The sequence below is a fragment of the Rousettus aegyptiacus genome, unplaced genomic scaffold, assembly GCF_014176215.1.
Source record: "Rousettus aegyptiacus isolate mRouAeg1 unplaced genomic scaffold, mRouAeg1.p scaffold_m13_p_4, whole genome shotgun sequence".
Taxonomy (NCBI): domain Eukaryota; kingdom Metazoa; phylum Chordata; class Mammalia; order Chiroptera; family Pteropodidae; genus Rousettus; species Rousettus aegyptiacus.
Genome location: NW_023416307.1, coordinates 107421478 through 107446517, shown reverse-complemented (window position 1 = coordinate 107446517; position 25040 = coordinate 107421478).

Genomic DNA, 25040 nt, shown 5'->3' with positions numbered 1-25040 from the left:
ATATATAACTTATAATTTTGCCTGGATTGATATTCATGAAAATGATGCTTTGAAGTACTTTTCTATACATTTTATAGTATTCTTCTTCTTCTTCATCTTGATATTTCCATATAATTGAGAAAAAGATTTTCTTTAATTATTTTATTTTTTTTCTGATATCAGTTCCTATTTTCCTTTTGCTTTTTTTCATGAACAAGATAAATTCTTCCATAACTTATTTGACTAGTCACCCTTATCATTCTTTATCATCAACTCTATTTTTTTAGATCACACTTTTTACATGGCATCATACACTTATTTATTTTATGCCTCTCTATTGGACAGTAATCTCTATGGATATATGGATTTTGTTTTGTTCAAGTCCTAATTCATTATAGGTTCTCAATAAATATTGCTTTAAAAAAAGGAAGAAAGCAAGGAAGGAAGGAGGGGAAGTGGAAGGAGGGGAAGTGGAAAGAAGGAAAGAAGGAAAGAAGATAGATATAGTACCACTAAGGTATCAGAAAATTTGGTACTAAAGAAACTATAGTCTTGCTTATTAGTGCATCTGATTCACACAGACAGCCAGAATGGAGTATGTTCTCAGTTATATGGGTTGGTCATCTTTATTAATTAAATTCCAAAGATTGTTTCTAAATATTCATTTCTGGGCAAATATATACACATATAAATAATATGCACTCACTAAAATCATAATATTTGCAAATGAATAAATAAAGAAGATGTGTGTGTGTGTGTGTGTGTGTGTGTGTGTGTGTGTGTAATTCATGCAATGCTATTCAGCCATAAGAAAGAAGGAAATTCTGTCATTTGTGAGAACATGGATGGACCTTAAAGGTATTATGCTAAGTGAAATAAAACAGATCAGAGAAAGACAAATACTTTGTGGTATCACTTATATATGGAATCTAAAAAACAAAAATTTTTTTAAGTCAAATTGCATAAGCAGAGTAGAAAAGTGCTTGTCAGGGGCTGGAGTGAGGGAGATAGAAAGAGGTTGGTCAAAGAGTACAAATTTTCATCTATAAGGTGAATAGAGTTTGAGGATCTAATGTAAAACACAGTAACTATAGTTGATAACACTGTATTGTATAATAAAAATTAACTAAGAAAGTAGAACTTAAATGTTCTCACTAGACAAACAAACTAACAAAAAATATGTGAGGTGATGGAGGTATTGATTAACTAGATGGGAGAATCTGTTCACAATGTATATCAAGTCACCATTTTAAATATTTTACAATTTTATGTGTCAATTATACTTCAATAAAGCTGAAACTTAAAAACAGTTTTTTAAAAGATTTGACAAGATAGCTCGAAAGTCATAAAAGTAAGTGATTAAGAGAATGCATTTCATAGTCATACTGATCTTTCCATAAATATCAGAACTGTCAGTTTAAAAAAATCATAAACATTTGATTGTCTGGACAGTAGAATTAATAGAGATAGTCAGAATTTAATTTTAAAATGTAATTTTTCTAAGTATTCACTTATACAGTCTAACTTGATGAATGATACAGTGGGAAAAAGCTAATACCATTAAATAATTACAAACAATATCATGTAAAAATTAGACCCGAACATAGGTTCTTTGTGTCAAATAGAACTCTAGATATTTGGTATGTTAAAAATCACATTCATTTTGTTTATTTGTTTATATTTTTATGCACTGTATTTATATCAATTACCTTGATGAACTTTTTAAAAAATTTGTTTTGATAATTTGCCTTTTCTTTTCATTTCTGCTTTGAAAGGAAACATTTCTTAAATTTAAAAACCAGAATAGACATAAATGGATACTATCCAAAAGTGTGAAAACACATTTTTTTCCATTGCCAAGGGATCTACATCTGCTTCAGGAAAAAAAAAAAAAGGATTTATTGTTATGATGATGAAAGGAAAATTAACAAATTGATATATTGGCAAGAAAAAATTGTTTGACAAAGGTCAAAAAGAAATAGCCATACTTTCTAAAATTCTTTCCAATGTCCTTATATTGCTTGAATTATACTTCACGTACATTTTTATGAAATGTCACCAAAGTATTTTCTCCAGTCAACTTGTAACTGCTATGTCAGTGAAATTACTTGTCTAGAGCCACGTAATTACATATGGTGGGCAACTCATCTTTCATTTGGTAGAGGAAAGAAATGCAATCTCAGAATAGTACCTTTCTAATCTATGGAAAAGGCAAAAAAAACTCTTATACTGTCACTTTTCTTCAGAAAAACTGCCATCTCTTTTTAAAAAAAAACATTGTTTGAAAGCAGTAAATGATGCAGAACAATAAGCTGCCAGAAGAAAAACCATGGATATTTTAAGACCTTGCATAACGTTTGTGGAAATTCTCTGCATCAGAGTAGACATTATAATCTTAAGAAAGATTGTATTAAATTCAGATGACTGATCTTCACACAGAGAGCAGTATTTTTGCCTTTCTTAGATTCTTTGCTTCAGACAGGTTGTTACAACAACAAAAGTCTGTTAACTGATATTTTAATCTTTTTATCTTAATTCCTTAAGTCAGCTCAGGGATAGGAAAAACTAATCATCATTGGATATTGGGAGTGGTGGTAGAGACTGAGAAATATATCTAAGAAGAGGCCAAAAAATATAAAAGAATACCATGCAACCAATGATTCCTTTTTTAATTTGAACAATAAAGAAAAACGTCCAGAGGGGAGCAAATCAAATGAGAAGAAAGTAATTTCTTCTCATAAACATTTTTTATTTTTAATATAAACATTTAATTAATTACTTTATCTTCCAGGGAGAAAAAGAAAAGCAGAAGACTAAAAGAAAATAAATACTTAATCATTCTGAAATAATACAAGAGTGAAATACTAAATAAAACTATAAAGAAAATGGCTTTCACTTAAAAATAAAAGAATTATGTAACTAAAATAGGATGAGAACATTTTTCTTAATCTGTTCTTTAATTAACTAATTTGAGCTGGTAGCAAGATAATCTACATCCGAAGTATTTAAGGAGATTGAAAGTGATACTCTTTAGCTGTGTGATCTTTTTCACTTATGTAGGCATTAAAGAAAACAAGCTCAAACAATGAGAAATCTATCATTTCTCATGAACAAGCTTTCTATTCCCATAATGTGAGTTTTATCTGAAAGTCTCTATATACATATTCTGCTTATTGGATTGGACAAAATAAAGGAAAAATATCTACAAAGCTAATGTTGGTAAGTAATAACCAAGATCTGAATGACATTGTCAGCACTGAGCTCTTCAAGAAGGGAAGGTTTTGATGGTGAGACACCCAGTTGAAAGAAGGCACAAGGAGCCAAAATGAGAATGAAACCACTGGAATCTACTCTATTACAGAGAACATGCTTCTACACTACAGGGCTGCACGGGCTTTATATATGTCAGAGAACAATAGTGGGATTCTGCCATACGTGCATGATACAATAAGCTGAATCATGCTTACATGAGCTGGATGTAGGCACCCTACTACATTAATATAACATTCTAAATCCAGGATCCTAATTCTAGCCACGAGCCTGGATCACAGCCAGACCTGAGACCAAACAGGCCTGGGGCCCACAGGCATTTTTATTTCTGTTCTGCTGATTCAGTGAGGTAAGTAAATAAGTCCAGAACTTTAATTAGTTGTTACTTGAGGCTAAACCCAATCAACAATTTCTGTCAGTTCTTTTTTTATATATTAGATATAATTATAAGTCCTATATGAAAATAAACTCTCTTCCTCTCCACTCATACACTCATGTGTACACTCAAACTCACATATCCTCTTATGGTTTAGTGTAAGATTTACAAATTCATTGCCATGTCAACATAAGAAAACCGAAACCTATAGAAAATTTTATGAGTCTATTAGAGTTTATGTGAGCCAAACTGAGTACATGCTGAGAAGTATGATCTCAATAGACTGGGGAAATGTTCTGGAGAATGGCAGTTTTGCTGTTCTTTATATGCATTTGGAATCAAAAGAGGGAATATAGGAAGATTACATGAAATCCATTGATGGTAGATTAAGGAGGCAGGAGAACTCTCTGTGACTGGATAAGAAGTAAAATAGAGAGATACATACTTCTTTTACATTAATGAGTGCTCCCTTGAGGGTGGTTATGCCTCTTAAGGATCTGAAAAAGAAGATTATTCTGGCATTTCAGAGGTGTGTTAACCTTGAAGCACAAGAACAATGGACAGGGCTTGCTTAAGGCAAAGAAAAACCCTTTACTAAGGAAATTATAGGCATGAGACTGACTACTCATCATGTACTGCCCAGTTAGGAATTTACAATCAGATCACCCTATTAGGTTCCTTTAAGCAACTGAGCTTGTCAAATTTACTACATAGCCCTTTCTCCATTCAGTCATAAAAGACAAGGCAAGTAATATAAAGGAGGGGAGAAAGCTCTGTGTAAACAATAGGGAGCAGTGAAAACTATAGCAAACTTAACAGATTGCCTGAGGAGGTAGCTGCTAGTTATCTCAATGACTGACACATGAGAATGTAATTCAATATTGCTAGATCCTCTTATTTGCCAGAGAAGCCTTGAATCCATGTTTTATGAAATCTCCCAATGTTTAAATTTAATTAAGTCAAATAAACATACAAACAAGCAAACAGAACAAATGCTTCACAAAAAAACTTATGTCTGTGGGTTGTATTTAACCAGTTTCCTACCAAGAAGTTGTTTGGCAGAGAAAGTCAGGAGGCTTACATTTCAATACCTTCTTTTCATTCCTCTGCTGGGAAGGCTTGGACAAGTTCTATAGAACAGATATGCACTGGAAATGATTTGAAATTCTAGATTGTAAGAGAATTTAGAGAAGACTTCTTTCCATCTACTTATTTTAGATGAGGATGTTGAAGTCTAGAAAGGCTCCTTGATTTACTTAAGTTTCTAAGGAAGGGTAATATCAGCGCCAACACTAGAAACGTGGCTGCAAACCGTCGGTCTGTAGACCACTCAGTGACCAAATCGATGAGAATGTTCAGGTCAAGGGAAATGAAATCATGACAATAGCTTTTGATTTAAAAATTCACTTTTTAAAAACTACTGAAGAGCAGACTCTTTTCTGCACTTATCCAACATATGGCATAGACCTTATCATAAACTTATCCTCAAATATGTATTTAATGAATGAAAAAAAAAAAGAAAAAACTTTATTGTACTCAGTACAAAAGGTCATCATTCAGAAACTAGTGACCAAAATAGCAGAGAAAAAATGTAACTCAAGGATAAATAAACTAAATTCAGCAAAAATTGTTACTAGAAACCACATTAAAACAAACAAAACAACAAAATTAAATCTCCTTCCTGCTGAATCTATGACTTAGAGCTGAATAGGAATATAGTCTTTCCAAGATCTGATTTCTGATTTCTCCTAACTAATGCTGGAAATTCAATTTACTGACTCCATTAAAGTGCCCTGCAGAGACGAGTGTAAGTCCAGGCTGAATGTAGGTGATAAAAAGAAACTCGACATTAAATATGGTTTGCATGACAGTTCATACAAAATAGAGCTAAGTCAAGCATGCCCCCTTGCTCATGGCTTATTAAATCCCCTCCATTTTTATTCAGGAAAATGTATATATTTTATGTAGCTGTGGACTAAAATTTAATGCATGTTGTTTTTATACTTCCCATGAATGCCTGCTGCTCCCAAGCTCAAAAAGCTTGTCTACTGCTTTCCTTTCCAGTTGGTCTACTAATTTTTCTTTTTTATAAGAAATTGAAATTAAGATGAATAAGACAACTTTTATAAAGTTAGGACTTATTTAAAATATTTTATACAGTATCAAGCAGAATATATAAACAATATACATGACAGTAAATAAATCTGATAAATTATGACATCAGTATTCTGGTTTAGATGTAACAGGGTACAGTTTCCCTCTATAAACTATTCCCTTGTTGCATAAAATTTTAACTATCACTTTTCTACCATGTCCTCTAACGTTCTCATAAAATTAGGTGTTAGTAGAACGTGGAAAGGAAAATTATGGATTTTATTTATGGTTACTGTAGTTCTGGATTTCTAGGTAGCTATCTGAAAATGTCAGGTATGACTCTGGGTGGAAATAGGGTGTGACCCAGAGCCATGGTCAGTACCACTGTACAGCACCCACTTCAATTGTACCTACAACCAGTTTGAATGTTTGTGGAGCTTCTACTAATTGTGGTAGAATTACAGAAACAGGGATTTTGAGTAGTACTCTGTCAGTGCAAAGACTTACTTCTGCTGATATGAGAAATGAATTACAATGGGTCATTCAGGTTCTTTCCTTTGTATATGTGTTTGTTTTCAAGTCTGCTTTTCTTTCCCTAGGTAATTCTGAGCAGATATTTTAGCTCAATAAGTATCTATTAATTGGCCTATGTGTGTCTAATTCTGAGACACAATTGGCTACATTTAGAAGCTATGAAACAATTTTTAGTGAAAGCAATAACTGACATTTATTGAACACCACCTGTTAGGCACTAAACATTAATTTCCATGTATTATCTCATTTAAGTTTTTACAATGACTATATCTTTTTGGGTCAATTATCATCTTTCACACTAAGGTTTAGGTTAAATCACTTGCTTAATCCAGGTCTGTCTTACTACAGGGCCTAAATTATAACTTCCTTGTAAATTATCAACTTCATAATTTCAGAAAGAGCTGGGACTCAGTGACAGTCAGACCAGCAAATATTATTCATTTCAGTCATAAAAAATAAACTCTGGAAAAATACCTGGGTTTACTGTGAGCTGGGCAAAGAGCCTCAAGTATGTTTTTAGTCCGAGGTTCTTAATCTCTTTTGGTTTTGTTTCCATGGGGATTTATGATGTTTTGTCAGCCACAGCTCACTGTTGGCTCAGATTATGCTTACCAGCCATGAAAATTCCCCTGTTCCTTTTTTTTTGTTTGTTTGATACATATTATTGAGAAGTTTTATTTTCTTCCTTCTCACATAGGTGGAATTTTGAGACATTAAGTGCTGACATTTAGTTTTATTAAGAATATCTAATTGTTCTGATCTTTTTTCTTTAATCAATTATAGACAGTTCCAAGACTTCTGATGCTTGGTTATTTTTCTGATCTTGAATAGCGAACATCCATGTAGTGGATATTGGCCATTTTTTTTTTTTGAACTATTGAGTTTGAACATGATTCCTACTTGGAGTGAGTCATTTATCTGAACCATGATGGGAAGCAGAGCCCCGAACTCCTGCTACAGAACCCAAAAGAGATAGAATCCCTCCCCCTGCCCCTGGGAGCCCAGGCATAGGCCTGTTACTGGGACTGGCCATTCAGATGAGCCTACCAGGGATCTTGAGAGAATTATGTAGAAATGTAGGGAAGGTGCGTACATATTCACAAGAAGGTGGCAACTTGGGGAATGCAGCTTTGAGGGCTGAGGAGTGGTACTGGTACCCATGCTGTTTTCATGGCATGGCCTTGGCTGATTTTTGTTGCCTATGTTTTTTTTGTTTGTTTGTTTTGTTTTGTTTTGTTTTGTCCCTGAGTATCTGCAGTTTGTTTCTTCAGCTTTCACATATACTTCCTCCCCTAAGGAAAACTCCCTTTGGAGCTAAAGATAGCCAGAGTCAGTTTCTAGTGCTTGCACCTAAAATCCTTGAAAGATATGTCACTTTTCTTCTGCTTCACTGCTATCATCTGAGAGTGAGGACCCATCATCTCACAACTGGATCGGTGCAATGGCTTCCAGCCTGGCTTCCTCCCTCGACGATCAACCCACCATGATCTAGCCTCCTGGGCCATCACTTAAAACTGAAAGTCAGATAAGGCCATTCGCACTATAATACCCTTCAATGCTTTTCCATTACATTAACACAAAGATCCCAGCCTCCTACCTCAATTGCCTCCATTTTTAACCTCATACCCTGTCACTTTCCTCTCACCAACAAACTCCAGCTGTAACAACCCAGCTGATTCTAGATTACCCCAAGCTTAGTCCTACTAACAAGCTCATGTACTTTTAGAGTTGCTTGATTTAAAAGGTCTTTTGATACCAGGTGTATAAACATTTTTTGTTTACCCGAGTAGCCTGTATTTTTGTTTGCTACATCTGGAAACTTATACTTACTGTTCCTTGGGCTGGTCCCCTACTGTCTCACTTACTCAGTGAGGTCTCACTAAATCTAAAGATGCCATTCCCCACCGGTCACTCTATCTTTACGCTATTTATATTTATTAAAGCACTTAGTCTCTCTGAAGTTACCTTATACCTTCATTCACACTTATTTGTACGCTTATCTGTTTCTGACATGTCTCTACCTTGACCACACTGGCTTCTGTTATATTCCTTTACCTGGAGCCATGCTTGGCATGCAGAAGATGCTCAGTAAACATATATTAAATTAGCAAATGAAATTAATTAATATTTGAGAGTAACCCAAAGTGGGAAAACAAAATTCAATGATTTTACAAGTAAAACCTCTCTCTTTTCCTTTTTTAGTTTTTAGTCATGTGTCGATCACCCAAGAATTTAAAAAATAAACTACAGAAAATAAGTAACAGTATTGGGCTTCTATAAAAGTCACAATAAGGCACATTACTCAGCAGCTTTGGTTATTTTATTAGGAATTCCCAGTGAGACACTGACTACCAGGAAGCTAGATGTAGTTTCTTCTCAAGTCAATGAGGATAAAATAATAGAACATTTTTCAAATCTAATTTGGTTTGTATTCTCTGTCTGAAAGGCAAGATGAACACAATGAGGACTTGGTTTATTGTTTTTCTATTTCTGCTTGAACAGCAAACTGATTCACAAAAGATCTCTGATTGCTCCCCTCGCTTCTCTGACACTCTCAATGTTCATTGTGTTACTTCTAATATGATGAATAGGACCCAAGGTCCTCATGAACTTATCACATAGGGAGGTATCTGCTTTTCCCCTTTTCAGCATAGCTTTATAAAAGCCGTCAGCATTTTAATAGAGCCGGGTATCTATCTGGAGGTTTATAAACTTGGGAAAATGAGTCTGTGCTCCACAAAGTAGACATGGATATTTTTATTAATTTGAAGAACTGATTCCCCCAGGAAAATTAGATTGTGCTTGAGCTGTCAGCTAGTCTTTAGAATGTTCTGAAGTCTTATGGTTGAATTTTTTGAATAGGGCTGCAGAGCCTACACAGACATGCAGTCTTTCAAATGCACATCACTCTGACAAAAATCCCAAACAGAAGCAAGAGAGAGAGAGAAATGGAGGGAGTGAAGGAGAGTAAAAAGGGAGAGAAGGAGGGAGGGAGGGAGGAATGAAAGGGAGAAGAGACAGAGAGAAGGAGAAGGTATTTACTGATCCTGTAGGTCTGATTCAGGTATAGTTTGATACAGGGGTTTGAATGATGCCATATCACCTTTTCTGTCTCTAAGTTCCATTTCCTTCTTGCTTGGCTCCAATTTCATTGAGTTTCTCTCTAAAATGGTGGCACAATCGCTGCTAATCACTCCAACTTTTTTTTCATCCAGCTAGTGACCACAGCAGAAATAAGAACCTCTTTTTGCCAACTCCACCCAAGAATGTCCCTGGCTTGATTGTTATTGGCCTAACTTGGTTTAAGTGCCTATCCCTGAACCAATCTGTTGCCAGCCCTGGGTCAATTCCTTTCCCTTTATTAGGGATAAAGTGGTGAGTAATGCCAACTCTACTCAAACCATACTTACTGGGAGTGGAGAAGAGGTGGTTTGTTGAAAAAAAAAAAATCAAGTGCTGTTTCTAAACAAAGAAGGAAAAATTATATAGCCTTCTTTTCTCTTTTCTTCCCCCATCTTTTCCCTCACGATATCCACTGCTCTTATACTACAAATGACTTCCTAATAACTCAGTGCTTTTGGGGAAGCCAGAGGCTGCCATCACTTCATTGTACCAAGAGGGACACTGCAAATATTTTAATATAAGCAGAGAAAGCTGTAGAGACTTGGCTTTCAAAACAGTAAACATCAACCAGCATAACACCAGTTTGAAGCTATTTTCTTTCAGGCAACAAAGCAGAGAGCAGATGAAAGACTCACCTCAGCAGTACTTTTCAATTCTCTCAGCTTCTGGTGCTTATGGAAGGAGCAACATAGCTTGAAGTAGCAGTAGGGATTGCCTACATTGTTGACCTAAATTTGACTTGTATATGAAATAATAATAGTCCTCCATGCCTAAATGTATAAATCCTTCACAGTGCACAATTATGTTGTCCATATTACTTTGTTCTCTGTGTGTATAATACTATCAGCCATTCTATGAGGTATATACTATTACATCCCCATTTCACAGATGAAGAAATTGAAGCATAGAGAGATTAAGTTTTGCAAAGTTACACAGCTATTCAATTGTAGAACCAGCATTCAAACCCAGGCAGTCTGATTTGGGCACTTGTGCTTTAACCTGTATTTCCTACTAAGTTTTTGTACTCATGATCATCCTCCTTGAAGTGGTGGAGTTGAACATTGTCAGCCATATGTTGCCAATAAAGTAATTAAGGTTTAGAGAATGGAAGATGGCAAGTCTCAAATTTTCTGATTTCTGTGTATCATCCTCAGTATGTCCTGGCTCATCTTCTAAGCTTTGCTACCTATGTGTACTCTCCCATCTCCTTACCAGTCCCTGAAGGTAAACATAGCATGGGAAAAACAAACATTAGACCAACCTGTACAGCTGTTCAGAACATAGTCATTGTAGCCAGATTGCTTTTGTTCCAATACCAACTCCATCTCTTACTCACAGGTTATATTAACTTCTCTGGGCTTTAGTCACTGCCCCCCAAGAGCTATGAAAAAGATGAAATGAACTACTATCTGTAAGAGTACTTAAAACAGTGCCTGGAACATAATACCTATTCAAGAACTCCATATTTGTGGTGTTATTTACTACTATTTATCAGGGCTTCATATTGTTTAAAACAGAGACACACGCCTTTACCACTCCAATGGCACCTGGTAGTGAATCCATTTTGTATTACACTGAGCTCTCTTAACACTTACACTCAACTCTTTTTACTAGTGTTCTTTCCTGGTAAACAGTTTGCCCCTGATGGTTCTGGACACCTTCTGTAGAGTTAATCAGCTGGCTTATAGCAATGAGTGTGACAGTGGTGTAGTAGGAAAAGCCTATATGTGCTGCAATCAGTAGAAGTGAGACTGAACCCAGGCATAGGCACTTATGACCTGTGTGGCCTTAGGGATCTTACTCAACTTTTCTAAATTCTATTTCCTCATCTGAGAATGAGAATGGGAACACTTCCACAACTGAGCAACGTGAGGATGGCCACTGTATATACTAAATGCCTGGCACATAGCTGGAAGTGTCAGCTCCATTAGTAATGATTTAACAGGCCTCAGGATTTTGTTGCACCAGTTTTCTGATTATGTGCTTTTTGTCTGTGAGGGCAGAGTCTTTTGAATGCCTTTTAGAAAATTGTTCCTTCTTTGTGGGCAGATGTTCTGGACAACACAACTATTTATTGGCCAACTCTTTCATCTCCAGAGATAAACATTTATATAGTTACTTTTCATAAATGCAGCAGATATGTGATGTTTAAAACAGAGTGCTAAATATAGCCCGGTGATAAGTGCCCAGCAGGTAAAGCTTCAATTTGCTGAATCACTACATGCCAGACACTGAGCTGAGAAAACTGAGAATCAAAGAAGAACTGTAATGTGCCCCAGGGTTATAGAGCTCTGAAGATGTAGAACCAGCCCCAGAACTCCTGCTCTTACATTTCTAATGCCTTTTCTTACTACTTCCACACTCCCTTTTTTTTTTTTACTTCTGTCTTTCCTTCCTTTCTTCCTCAGTTTCTCTCCTTGCTCCTTCCTTCCTCCCTTCTATCCTTCCCATCCCCCCTCTCTTTTTTTATATGTCAAACGTTTTCTGAGAATCTACAATAATGCCAGTATCTTGTAGATGTCTGGAAAAAAAAAGATGAAAAAACATTTCCAGACACAGATGACTTACTAATCTTGAAAACAATTTCAAGACTAACCTTGAGGTTCTCATGAGTGCATACTTACCAGACCTCAGATCCTGGACAATCCGCTGGGTGTCATACCAATTAACTTCAATTAAAGTTCTTCTGTTTTGTTTTTCTTTTGAAACGTTTCCTTTATATAAAGGAATTTTAATTTATAGTATGGGTTATATAAAGGAAAGAAATAAATACAAAAATTAAAAAAAGGATACCATCTGAGAGCCAAAATTAAGCCATGAAACTATTGTTGCTTAAAAAGAAATTATAGTGGTGTCACATTGCATACCTATTTAACTTACTTAAATTTATCTGTATAGGCTTGGCAAAAAGAGAGAAAGATGGAGTTGGAAGAAGGAAGATAATAGAGAGAGTGAACAATTTAAATAATCCAAGAAATTCAAGCCATATTTCAATAGGGTGCTTACCTTAGGATAAGCTTGAGATGCTATGTAATCTACTGTTCCCATGCTTACCTCACAGTGTGGACACCAAGCCAATCTTAATGTGATTCTAGAGTTTAAAAGTAATTATTTTTCATGCAACATGTCCTCCTAAATGCCAATGATCTAGTGCTCAAAAAGAAGAGGTGATGCATGTGGGTGTGTAAGACTGATGAACAGTGATATGTTGCCCTATAACACAATGCCATTTAAGGGTTTGTCAAGAGAGTTATTTTGACTGCATACATTTTTCATCTTACATTGTGACTTTAGAAGCTTACCTTCTTATGGTAAGAGAAACCTCTGCATTAAGTTTAAAATTAGTGTCTGCTAAGCACCTTATATAATAAATAATGGATTTCCATCTGCAAATTATAATAATCTCTAGAAGGAGATAATTTGCAAGGACATTAACTTGATAGGCAAACCACCATTAATTAGAATCTTAGCATGTTGTCTTGAAAATGACTAATTAAGCTTCTGTTGAGATCAATTGCAGGTAAGAGGCATTAAAGAACAACCTAGGAATACGAAAATAGTGTTCACCATTGAATTTGACTATGCTCAAAAAAAGAGAAAAGTCCAGGAGGAATTCTAGATAAGAAAAAACATACCCACCAGCAAATTAAAAAGGAAACCACAGAAAAATATTAGAGCTGTCAAAATTAAAATTAGAATTCCTTACCTTTTGAAACACTTGTATCACTGCAACATGCAAAAATACTCTCAGAATCGCTTTTTTAAAACAAGTGTGTAAAATGCCTTTAAATTCCCCAGAGGCACACCAACCATTTAACTAAAGTTAAATATTTATAATATAATTTGACATTATATTTTTCCCTTCACACATTATAACAGTGCAAAGTGACACTATTTTAACTGCCAAGAAATACAGAAGCATCACATTTATATTTGAGTTCTGCCATTTTGTCATGTCTCTCTTGCTCTCTCTCCTTTTAATTTAATGGGCAAAATCAGGAAGCTCCATTCCTTCATTTTCAATCTATATATCATAACTTGGATTTGGATGTTTCTAAGTAAATTCCTTTGAGACATAGTAAGTTTTGATTTCTTGACTTCTGGGAGCAGTTTGGGCTGAAAAAGGCAAGTTTGCCAGGAATCACCTACAAGGAGGATGGCTGGTTGGGTGAAAGACACCAAAAGATTTTTTTACCCACTTCACTGACCATTCTCCAGAATAACACTTATCAGGAAATAAAGAAGGCTTTTTTCTTCTGACTCACAGAACTCAAGGTAAAAAATAAATGTCCCCAAAAAACATGATAGGGAACCCCACAAAATACAATTATTGCCTCTTTTAATTATCATGCTTCCTCCCTACATTTGTTCCACTTTTCATTCTTAGGAAACGTTGGTCTAACATCAATTAAACATTCTCTACAGGGCTTGAAGCTCTTTGAAAAAAAAAAGACTAGCTATACCCTCAGTTCCATTGAATTGTCTAATGCTGATGAAGTTAGCCATTTTCTAGGATTTGAATAAGTACATTACTGAAATGGAGATTATAAAACAGAGTAAACTTCATTTAAATGAGAGGCTACTTTAGGATAATTTCAACCACAGTAAGGGTCAAATCTTATGTTCTGTGCTTTTTTTTTTTCTGCTAAAGTATATGTATCCAACTATAATTCTAATATTGTTATTCATAAGACATCAAAATGCATTTTATAAATCTTTAGTCTTTTTGCATTGCACTTAAGATCTATTTCCTGTTGGCATAACACATGCATAATTAGAAAGCCTTTGTGTTTGTGTAATTATATTTGGGTTTCTGGTGAAATCCTCTATGGACACTTGATTGATTTAAAATAAAATATCATTTGTAAGCTTAAGGGAGTCTTGGAGAGTAGGATGTAGTAGTGTACTGAGCATAGACTCTGCTATCATTACAAGAGGACCATAATCATTGCATTGCTTCAACTTTGTTTATCACTTAATTGTCACAAATTCTCCACTTAATCACGTATCTCAACACTTAAAAATTAAAAAGAAATTCCTTTTTTTTCTATTTTGACCTAACACATTAAGCCTTTTTATTATCCAAGCAAAAGATAGTGATATCTTTGAAAATGATAATTTATTTCATGTCTGCTTCTCTCCACTAGTTCTAATAGCTGGAGAAACAAGAAAAAAAGTGTAAATTCCACTCTGTGAAATAATAAAACAAATATAGGTCTCTTCAAATGAGATTGAACCTATTTATACTTGGAAATATTTCCTCTATGGGTGCCTTCATTTTATAAAAATAATTCACTGACATAGAAATAATGTAGAATGGAGAGGAGAGGATCAGAGAAGTGTTTTATAGGCACCCCCATTGGTATGGTTGTTTTGGAATGAGTCAGAGTTAATCTCTTAAGCTATATATTGATGCATTTTATTGGTTCCACCATCATTCTAATAAGATGATTTGGTCTCAGATATATCTTTAAAATACAAACAAACATACATTAGCCAATATGGAAATGAGCTACTGTTGCTAAAAAATTAGTATGCCATTGAATGAACTCATTATGGAAGCTTTGCAAAGCTTATAAAGTTAATATCCTGTAAAGTGCTTAATAAATGTAACCATAGCTGATCGGCCTAAAGATAAGCATCTGACATAAAGTTAGTCAAACCAATAATGATGAATGTCCCATGAGGTGGTAAGGTTCAACAATAGAAGAGAGAAAATGAGCCAACATGATTCTCTATTTCTTGGGAGTTTGAACTGAGGAACAGAGAAAGAAGTAGGCAATTAGTAGGAGTCAAATCTATAAGGTTGAGTAGAGAGGCCCTAATAGTCTTAGTCCATGGTAAACTAAAGCTAAGAGGGATCCAAAAGCATGAGAAAGTGGGAGCTTTATGATAAAGATAATATTAACAGGGCAGAGAGTCAAGAAGTTACAGATGAATAAGAAATATAGCTCAGTCACAAGTGTTTGATACATAATAATCCTTTCCTTCCTTCCTTCCTTCTTTCCTTCCTTCCTTCCTTCCTTCCTTCCTTCCTTCCTTCCTTCCTTCCTTCCTTCCTTCTTTCCTTCCTTTCTCTTCTTTCTTTCCTCCCTCCCTCCCTTCCTTTCCTCCTTCTTTTCTCTCTTCCTTTCACAAATACTTGCTGAACATTTACTGTACCCCAGAGGTAGGCATGAAAATAAACAAAACATAGTTGCTGCCATCATCATGGGGGTTTAAGGAAAATTAAGGTGATGGAAAAGTACCTGGCACTTGCCCTAACCTTCGTCTTCAGAGTCATGGTGTAATATAAGTTAAGGCATTTGCTCGAATGGCGTGATCTTAGGGTATACAACATGGACAGTGACACAGACCAAACTTGAGACACCAGGGAAAAGAAATAATAAGCTCCAGAGCAGCAGTTTCCTCTGGTCCAATTTTAGCAATCCCACCCTCCTTGGCCTCCTCTCAATGCAATATTGTAAACATGTAATTTTCCAGAAGAGACAGAACATTTCTGTCAGATTTTCCTTGTATCCTGAGACATTATAATTTGTCCTATAATTCAAAGATGTCCTGAGTGGACTCCTTGGATCCAGTGCCAGAACTCAAAAATCCTAGAACAATCTGTATTTGATAAACTTGATGAGTTACTGGAGATGTGCTCAGTGCCTAAAAGAGTGCATGGCCCAGTATCATGCTAAGTAAAATAAGTCAGACAGAGAAAGACAAATACCATCTTATAAGTGGAACATAAAAATACAAAGCAAATGAATAAACAAAACAAAATAGAAACTGATTTGTAGATACAGAGAACAAGTTCATGGTTGCCAAAGGGAAGAAGGGTGAGAAGATGAAAATAATAAATAAAAATAAAACCAGCATGCCCAACATGATCCCAGTTTTGCTAAACAAATATGTACAGTTTTATTCAATCATTAGTAAGTAGACATAAAAGAGTGCATGGCTCATAGTCGAGATCCTTGTTGCTCCAGAATATCTACTGAATGAAGGGATGAATGATGAGGCAGGAGGAACAAGCAGAGACCAGGAGATCACAGCTACTTAAGCATGGAGAGCAGAAAGTATCAGGCCATGGCAATAGGTGTATGCATTCTTTGAAGTATGTAAACCATGGAAACTCAAGGACAAAAAAAATCTCTGCAAATTGGACTCTTGTTCTTATTGTCAAGGAATAAAAATGATTGTTTGTTTTAAGTATAATAGGCTTATTATATCAAGAAATCTACTATATTAACTACATCTTTCCAAGAATGCTGGGCAAATCTCAAATTGCCGATTAGAAAGTAAAAAGATATTGAATGAACCTTAAATCTAGCCTTTGTCTATTTGGATGTCACTATGTTGGCAACTGAACATTTATCTGGATAAAGCAATCAATACAGACAGTCAGTCTGAGTATTTCAGGCCCATGTTTCCTATTGGAAATTTTTTTTGGAGGATTTAATTTCTCAGTTATATATCCCATTCTCTTTTGTAGTGGTTTGATGTGGACATAAATTTGTTTCGTAGATATAAAGACAACCCCATCATTGGAAACGCTTTACCAAAGAGGATGGCAGTTTCAAAGAAGTATTTATTGAACACTGGCTAAGTGCCAGCAATATGCCAAAGTACAAAATATATGTATATAATCATATTTACTCCTCTGGACAATCCTAGATGTTTACATTCAGTACCATGTTCAAGGTCACACACTGAGGAAGTGGTAGAAGTGGGTTTTAAGCCAGGGAAGAACACAGTGAAACACACAGAGAAGAAGGCCATGTGGAGAAGGAGGCAGAGATTAGAGTTCTGCTTGCAAACCAAAGAATATATGGGGTCATCAGAATTTGAACAAGGCAAGGAAGGATTCTTCCTTAGAGCCATCGGAGGCACTGTAACCCTAACATCACCTTGGTTTAGGGCTTCTTGTTTACAAAAATGTAAGAGAATATGTTCATATTGTTTTAAGACATCCAGTTTGTGATACTGTGTTAAGCCTGCTTTAAGAAACTAATACACTCCCCATAAAAAAGACAACCAATAACTACTGTGTGAGCGAGCAAATAAGTCAATAACTTGAGTCTTCAGTAAGTGGTAACCGATTCTACACATTAGTCCACAGACTTAGTAATTTAATGTGCAACTAGATCTCACCAGGTGAGTAAACTGAGATATAAAGAAGTAAAAAGACCTCCTCGAGGTCTCAATGGAAGTTAAAAACCCATATCTCTTACTCCCACTCCTTCCCACCACCAAGCTTTGCTGGAACTACTGTCAGAGTCTAAAGCAACCTAATGGTAATTAAGTCTGAGCTGCATGAGAGCTTTATAATGGAGGCAGAATAGAAGCAGTCTAGGCATTGCAATAGATGAGCTTAGAAAAAAAGTAGAAAGATACAATTAAAACTCTCTTAACTCTAGTGTCAGTTGCAAAAACTCTTCCACAAGCTTGAAGGCTGCAGAGTGGGAGGCCAATGTGTCAATCTTTTTCTCTTTGCTTATCTCTGCCAATTTGATATTTTGTTCTTGTAAGGGAACATGCTCGCTCTGAACTTCTCCACCTCTCTGCCTTAGCCCACGCTGTACCCTCTGTTTAAGTTGTCTTCACTTCTATGTCTGCATGTCAAAATCCTACTCTCTAAGATTTAACTCAAATAGCAATTCTACTCTGACCACTTGAGTTCTGTGTTTCCTAGGACTTAGAGTATCTGCAAGCTCTAGGTATTAGCTTGCTGGTCCTGGCTTCACCTTGTACTAGTCAAGGAACCATGGATTAAATCCCATTTAATTTCTCTGAGCCTTACTTTCTCCATTCATTTATTCATTTAGTTATATAATCTTCAGTATTTTTCAAGCAATTAATATGTTTCAGGTAGTGTTCTTTATGCTGAAAAATGAAGGAAGAAAAAACAGATCAGGACTCTACACTTGTAGAAATTATATTTGATGTTGGGAGTTGATAATAATGAATATGTAATGAATGGCATACTATCAGGTAGTAATAAGAGCTATAAGAAGAAACAGAAACAGGGTGCCTAAGAGGATGAGGCAATGAAACTGAGGGTTGAAAGAAGGATTCATGGAGGAAATGATGTTTTAACTGGAACCTAAGTGACAAATAAGAGCCCATTTGGAGAAAATGTGGAGGAAAAGGACTCCCAGCAGAGGGAGAAGCAGTTGTACCTATCTTGTTATGGTCAAGGAACAGACTAATATAAATGGATCAAAGTGTAATGGAATAAGAGTTATTGGAGATAAATATGAAGAAGTAGACAGAGCAGACATTGAAGACCTGGTAAACTATAGAAAGGATTCTATAAGTAATGGGAAATCATTGAAGAATTCTAAACAAGGTACTGTCATTTACTTTTAAAAAACTGTCACTCTGGCTGCTAAGTGCAGAATGAGTATGAAGTTGAGAATGGAAACAAGGAGACCATTTAGAGAACATCATAGTAGTCTAAGTAAGCGATGACAGCTTTTGAGATTTAGGACAATAAGGTGAAGCTGAAGAATGGTGGCCAGATTTGGGATACATTTTGAAACTAGGACTGACGAGATAGACTGGAGATTAGAAGTAAAAAATAGAACAGGGTTATTCAAGGATCACTCCTAGGTTTTTGATTTGGGCCAGTTAAGGTGTCATTTACTGAGTGGAGACTAACTCTATACCCCTGTACTGTCATGATCCAAGCAGTGCCAACCCTTGGATTTGTGAAATCTGTATTTGTGAGGGGCTAAAATATAGTGATTAAGAATTCAAATTCTGGAGGCAGACCTAAGTTTGAATCCTGGCTCTGCCACTTCCTAGCTGTGTCCTTGGGCAAGTTTATCAACCTCTCTATGCCTCAGTTTTCTCAACTCAAAGCTGATTAATGAAAAATGGTTGTTATTTTGAGGATTTAATAAGATAATGCATGTAAAGTGCTTCGTACAATTACTGAGCCATCATGCATTCAAAAATGCTGGTAGTACTATTCATTGCTCTCACCATTTCTTTTTCAGTGTACTTCCCTTAAAGGAATATCCCATCTCTTTAGAATTCCAGTGCTCCTGTTGCTTCTCTCTGGTTCTCCTGTCTCCTCTCCCATGTTGTTCACCTAGGCGCTTCTTCCTCTCAGAAAATCTCATTACCCTTAATCAAAGCTCTCTTGCCTCATGTCTAGCTCTGTCATAGTGTTGGCCTTCATTATCAGTTCCATTGTACAGCTTTAGAAATAAGGCTATCTTGTATAAGAGAAAACCCACTGAACTTGGAGTCAAATATCTCATTTGTAACATACAAACTGGAACTTTGGAATTTGATAAGGTAAAATACATTTTTAATAAATCCTTCTGAATTTAGAAAGCTGAAGTATCAAGAATTTAGCAATTTTTGAGCAATTTTGTTGGGGTAAGGTAAGAGCTGTTATTTACCACTCTTACCATTCTAAGAAATGAACTGGCAGCACAACCTTGAATTGCAATGAGACCAAAATGACCCTATGAACTAGAGCTTATTGCAAGGTTTCGTGCACAGTAGATACTAAATAAATACCAAATCAATTGATTTGAAGTAATTGTTTTTTTAATTTTTTGTATCCCTTCACACTGCAAAATTGAACAATGATTTAAGAGTAGATAAGACTAGAGATATTTGAACAAGAAAGGAGACTTCACTTGTACTAAGTATTAGGCTTAATTTTATCTTACTCTACAATCTGAATTTTCACAAAGCCTTGAGTCAACATTATTTAATATCACAGCCCTAGATTTCTTTTTGGCACATTCCCCATGATGAATTACTTATCTGCATAATTTATAATAAGTTTTACTGTCATGAAAGAACAAATGGTAATTAAATGAGGTTCTATCATTTATCGTGCTTTTGAGATTTGGTCAGCATGAGGGACAGTTAAGTCTTGTCATTGTAGCTAAAGCTTTGCTTACCAAAATTCTAGCTCAATTCTTACCGTGATTTAGTGATTGTATCACATCAAAAACAATTAGACACATTTCTTGGAAATCAAATGGAGCTTGAAACAAAATCGGAAACTCTGAGTTTCAATTTAAATGTTGAGTTCAAAATGTAAATGACTTTCTTATGATAACTACCAAGAGTAGGGAATGACAGGTAAATTCCTTACCTAATTAGGAAATACTTTTTAGTGCTCTAAAGTCTCTAGATTCAAAATTAGACTGGTTGTCAACCTATAGGAATTGGTTGAGTCATGTGAAATTCTAATACAATAGAATCTAAATCTTGCCTTCTATATTTAGCCTCACTCAAATTCATTCTTCTTTATTTTTACATGCATACAACCCAACTTAGCAAGTGGTAATTATTGTGTAGGATAAGAGACATCCAGGGTTTTTCTTAGATTGCGAGAAGAGCCTTGTCTACAGAATTAATGTTTCTCAGCTAATAAATTCTAGTGAAGTCATATGGAAAAAGACTTGAGTCTCTGTGGCCATTCACTGCCCCTTTAACCTCCATCTGCCATCTTGAAAGCAAGTTGTTTGTCAGGGCAGTTCAAATCCTTTTTAGAGTGATTAAAGGACCTAAACAATTTAAAAATATTATTGTGACTTATAACTACTAGTGGGAGGAAATTCAGTGTACATGCCTTGGTTACACTAATGGGTCTTTAGCTTTATCTTTGAATAAGAAGGATCATGTATTTTAAGTGAAACTGTTGTAGAGACAAAAAGGGGGTCCATTTGCCTGCACACATCTAAGAGATACATACAAGTTTTTCAGCAAAGAAAGTAAGGTTTATTAGGGAGTTGCAAGTCCTGGAGACACAGGCAAACTACTGCTCAAAGGCCTGCCTCCCTGGGTATCTTGGGAGTACAGATTATATAGGGAAAAATCAGTAGTCATGGAAACTAAGGAAGTTGCAGTTGTGAATGCTATTGATTGGAGAATTAGAGGAAGACGAGGTAATTGATCATTTTGTCCAATTTTGGAATCAGCCATGTCACAATCTCTTCTGGTGGTCTGGTCTCGTAGCCAGTGGGGTTGTTGTTCTGCCTCCACGGGTCTGGGGCTGAAACATATCTAGAGCAAAGATGTTATCTTTAGTCTAAAAGTCCAGCCAAAACCTATTGTCCTCATGATTACAAATCTGAGGCTCAGTAAAGCTGTGTTCTGAGACTTAACGATTAAAGGAGCAGGCACACGGAGGACAAGGGTAGAAAGAGGCAAGTGAGTCACAAGGCCATTATCTAGGTAAAGCCAGCTTGAATCAGAGAAAAATCTGCATTAGAGCAATGAAGTTTGTGTAAAGTTACAAAACCGAGATGGTCTTACGTTCTATCTGTTACAGAATGGATGGTACATATACTTAGATATAGACATGTATAAGATCTATAAAAGAGCCAAGCATATACTGCTACATTAATAACATGATTTAGAATTATTTAGGGTGTTTTATGAAATGTCTCTTTATTCATTATATTCCTTATCTATACTTCACAGTAAATCTAGTTAACATTTAAAGGCAACGATATGATTATAATTATCAAAAGAAGGAAATGTACAGGCCATGATAATATTGCCAGTAGATGGTATAGTCTTTATGAAACTTCCAACAGGAAAATATACAACATTTATTTGTATTCCAATTCCAACATATTTTAAAAATAAATCAATCTTGACCACATGGGAAACCTATGTTAAAAATTAATAGATTCCTTTTCTCAACAGGGCCAGTAGTTCTCCTTTTGACTCTAATCTGTTTTATTCAGTATAGACAGTGATCATTGTGACAATATCTTAAAGTTGGTGACATCATTCAGAGAAAAATGGAAATAAAACTAAAATTGAGAGACTCAGAGAGGAATTTCGCAATACAATTTCAGATTCAAATTTCCAAGAAGATAAGTCTCAGTTTGAGAGATCAGCTTTTCGTTTTTTGAGTCAAATGAATATGCTGTTTGTTCTTGAGATTTTGCATTACCCATCCATTTAAAAGGTTGGGACTAGCATTCTTGGACGCAGACATTAGAATAAAACTATCTCACTGAACAAGTAATAGTAATTAAACTTTCTTAACCTGAGGCAAGAAAGTATGTTAAGAAGGAAAGACAAAAAAAAAAAAAAGTGCATTGAAAACAGACACAATCAATTCTTTATTAAATCTTTGAATAATCTCAATTGGAAATAATTCTGTTTTGTTTTTCTTGGCTGGACCTTTGTTTCTAAGTTTCACCTTGTGGTTCATGTCATCTAAAAATGCCTAACCTCTCACTGACAGAGACTTTTTATGCCTTCATTAACTTACTCTTCTTCCTCCACAGATATGTATGTCCTTAAAATTCTCAGCCTTTAAAAACTTTGTCAGGCTACTCGACTAGCCAGAAAGAAAATTCATTTCTAACAAGTTACTGTTCCCCCAGTTCTCAGTTCCTGGTGCTTCCTGCTGCCTTTGTCACCTGGTCTTCACATTTTAGTGGTCCTCTCAAGAAATCCTAGTGCTTTCAGGGAGACCTGCAAGGTTCCAGGCCTGCTGCCTTGGAAGTCAGATTAACCTGGCCCTAAATACTGGCCTTGCAGCATTTTAGCTTAGAGGCTCTGAATAAATAACTTCAACCTCTGTGCTATAATTTCTTCATCAGTAAAAAATGGATAATAATAATGCCTAACGCAGTGTAAAACACTTCGAACACTAAAATATTTGCCTGATAAATTGTAGCTGTTTTTAAAAATAACCTTTATTATTTTTTAGGCATTTCCCTGCCCCACCCGAAATAACACAGTATAGTGGAACATAGAATGATAACGGTAATAATAATACCTAACATTCCTTGAGCCTTCACCATATATTGAGCTGTTTTAATTGTATTGTGTGTATTTTATTTTTATAACTTTTTAAAGTTGATCTATTGTTATCCACATTTGTAGATTAGGAAACTAAACCTCAGAAAAGTTAAAGCTTGTCCGAGTTCATATGATTAGTAAATGGTAAAAGCAAGAATTAAGTTCAAGTAGTTCATAAATGCTAAAATATCCAGTCATGAAGTTTCAGACTAGCAGTCAGCAGATTTGGGGCCAAGCCTCAGGTTAGTCACTTGTATGTTGTCTTCAATTAATTTATTGTATCTCTCTGTTCTTCAGATTCCTCATCTCTAAAATGAGCATCATTCTTTCCTACCTACCTACCTACAAGATATGGTAAGGATCATATTAAGGCAGTTTTGAGTACTCAATTAGCTCTCACAAATGTTCATTATTATTACTATTAATTTCAAGTACTGTTTGTGAAAGTGTTTTATAAACTCTAGAAGAGCTGTTTAAACATAGAGATGCTACTTCTACTCATCATGATGATTCCCAAAGGGCCTTGATTACTGCAAGAAATTGAAAAACAAATCCAGGCTAAGGTCTGCTTAGCTCTTGGGAACTTAAGATGCTATGTCTTCTGTGTTAATAATATAATATTTCAGGGTATTCTTTCACTGATCAACTCAATAGGAGGGATTTTTGAGGACTAAGGTTCCTGAGATCAGTCTACTTAAGCCAAGATCTCTGCCCACCAAGGGGAAAAATTGTCTGAGAATTGCTTCATTGTACCAAAAGTCAAGATGATGAGCTAGGTCTTTCTATGGAAAAGTGTTTTATAAAGCACCATAACTAGGTGATCTTTTCATAATCCAAATCCCCTTGATTATTATCCCTCAACGTGTTCATTATCTGGAGATAAAATCCAAAATCCACACCCTGATTTGTATTAAGGAGCAGTGTGTCTGCTTCTTTAGCCATAGCACACTCCTCATTTTCTGCTGTAGCCATGCCGGTCTCTTACATCTTTCTCCTCACAGGCTCTTTCATGGACTATTCTCTCTGCCCAGCATAGTCTTGCCCCTAGTTAACTTCTAGTTAACTTAGCTTAAATTTTTCTCCCTCAGAAAAGCTATCCTTGCCTTTCTGATGTGGTAAACTCCCTGTTACAAGTTTTTATTGGACCTTGTAGCTCTCCTCCACAGCTCTCACTGCAATCGTACATTTATCTAACTCATGTCTCTATCTTCCAGTACACTGAATGTTTCAATAAACCTATCAAAATCTAGGCTCATTGTGCTCAATAAATAGGTCTTATATGCATGAAGAAGTGGGAATTTTCTGCCACCTTTAGTGATGTTTCCATTCTCATTTGGAAAATAAGTAATTGGAGCCAAGCTCCTCTGCTTTTCATATCCTCTTGAATAAATTACTTTCTTCCTGGAAATGGTAGGATTTGAAAAGTAAAACAAACAAAGAAACAACAACAACGACAACAAATACAAGGTCTTCCAAGATTTTCCAAAAAGAATAATACAGAAAAAGCAAAAGAAGAGCAGTATTTTTCTCCCTTTGTATAGAAACGGTTGAGAGTGGAAACTAAGTATAGCAATTAAAGAGAAATTAAGTAGATTAAATTATAATGGCTTCCAAGAAGCTGTCAATCAAAAATTCTTTTTAAAAAGAAATTGGAACAAAGGGAGCAATAAACATAATGGTACTGTGAGTTATGATGACAAAATGCAAAGGGAAGGAACCAACATTTCATTTTTCTTTGCATGATTTTTAATTTGATTTAACATTCTATCATAATTTCTGTGTTTTAGAAAAATGTCTTTCAGGAATTTGCTTTATGTTGATGACAGTATCATCAAGAAGTTGTATGGCACACCATTGTGGAGTGTAGGATTTTGAG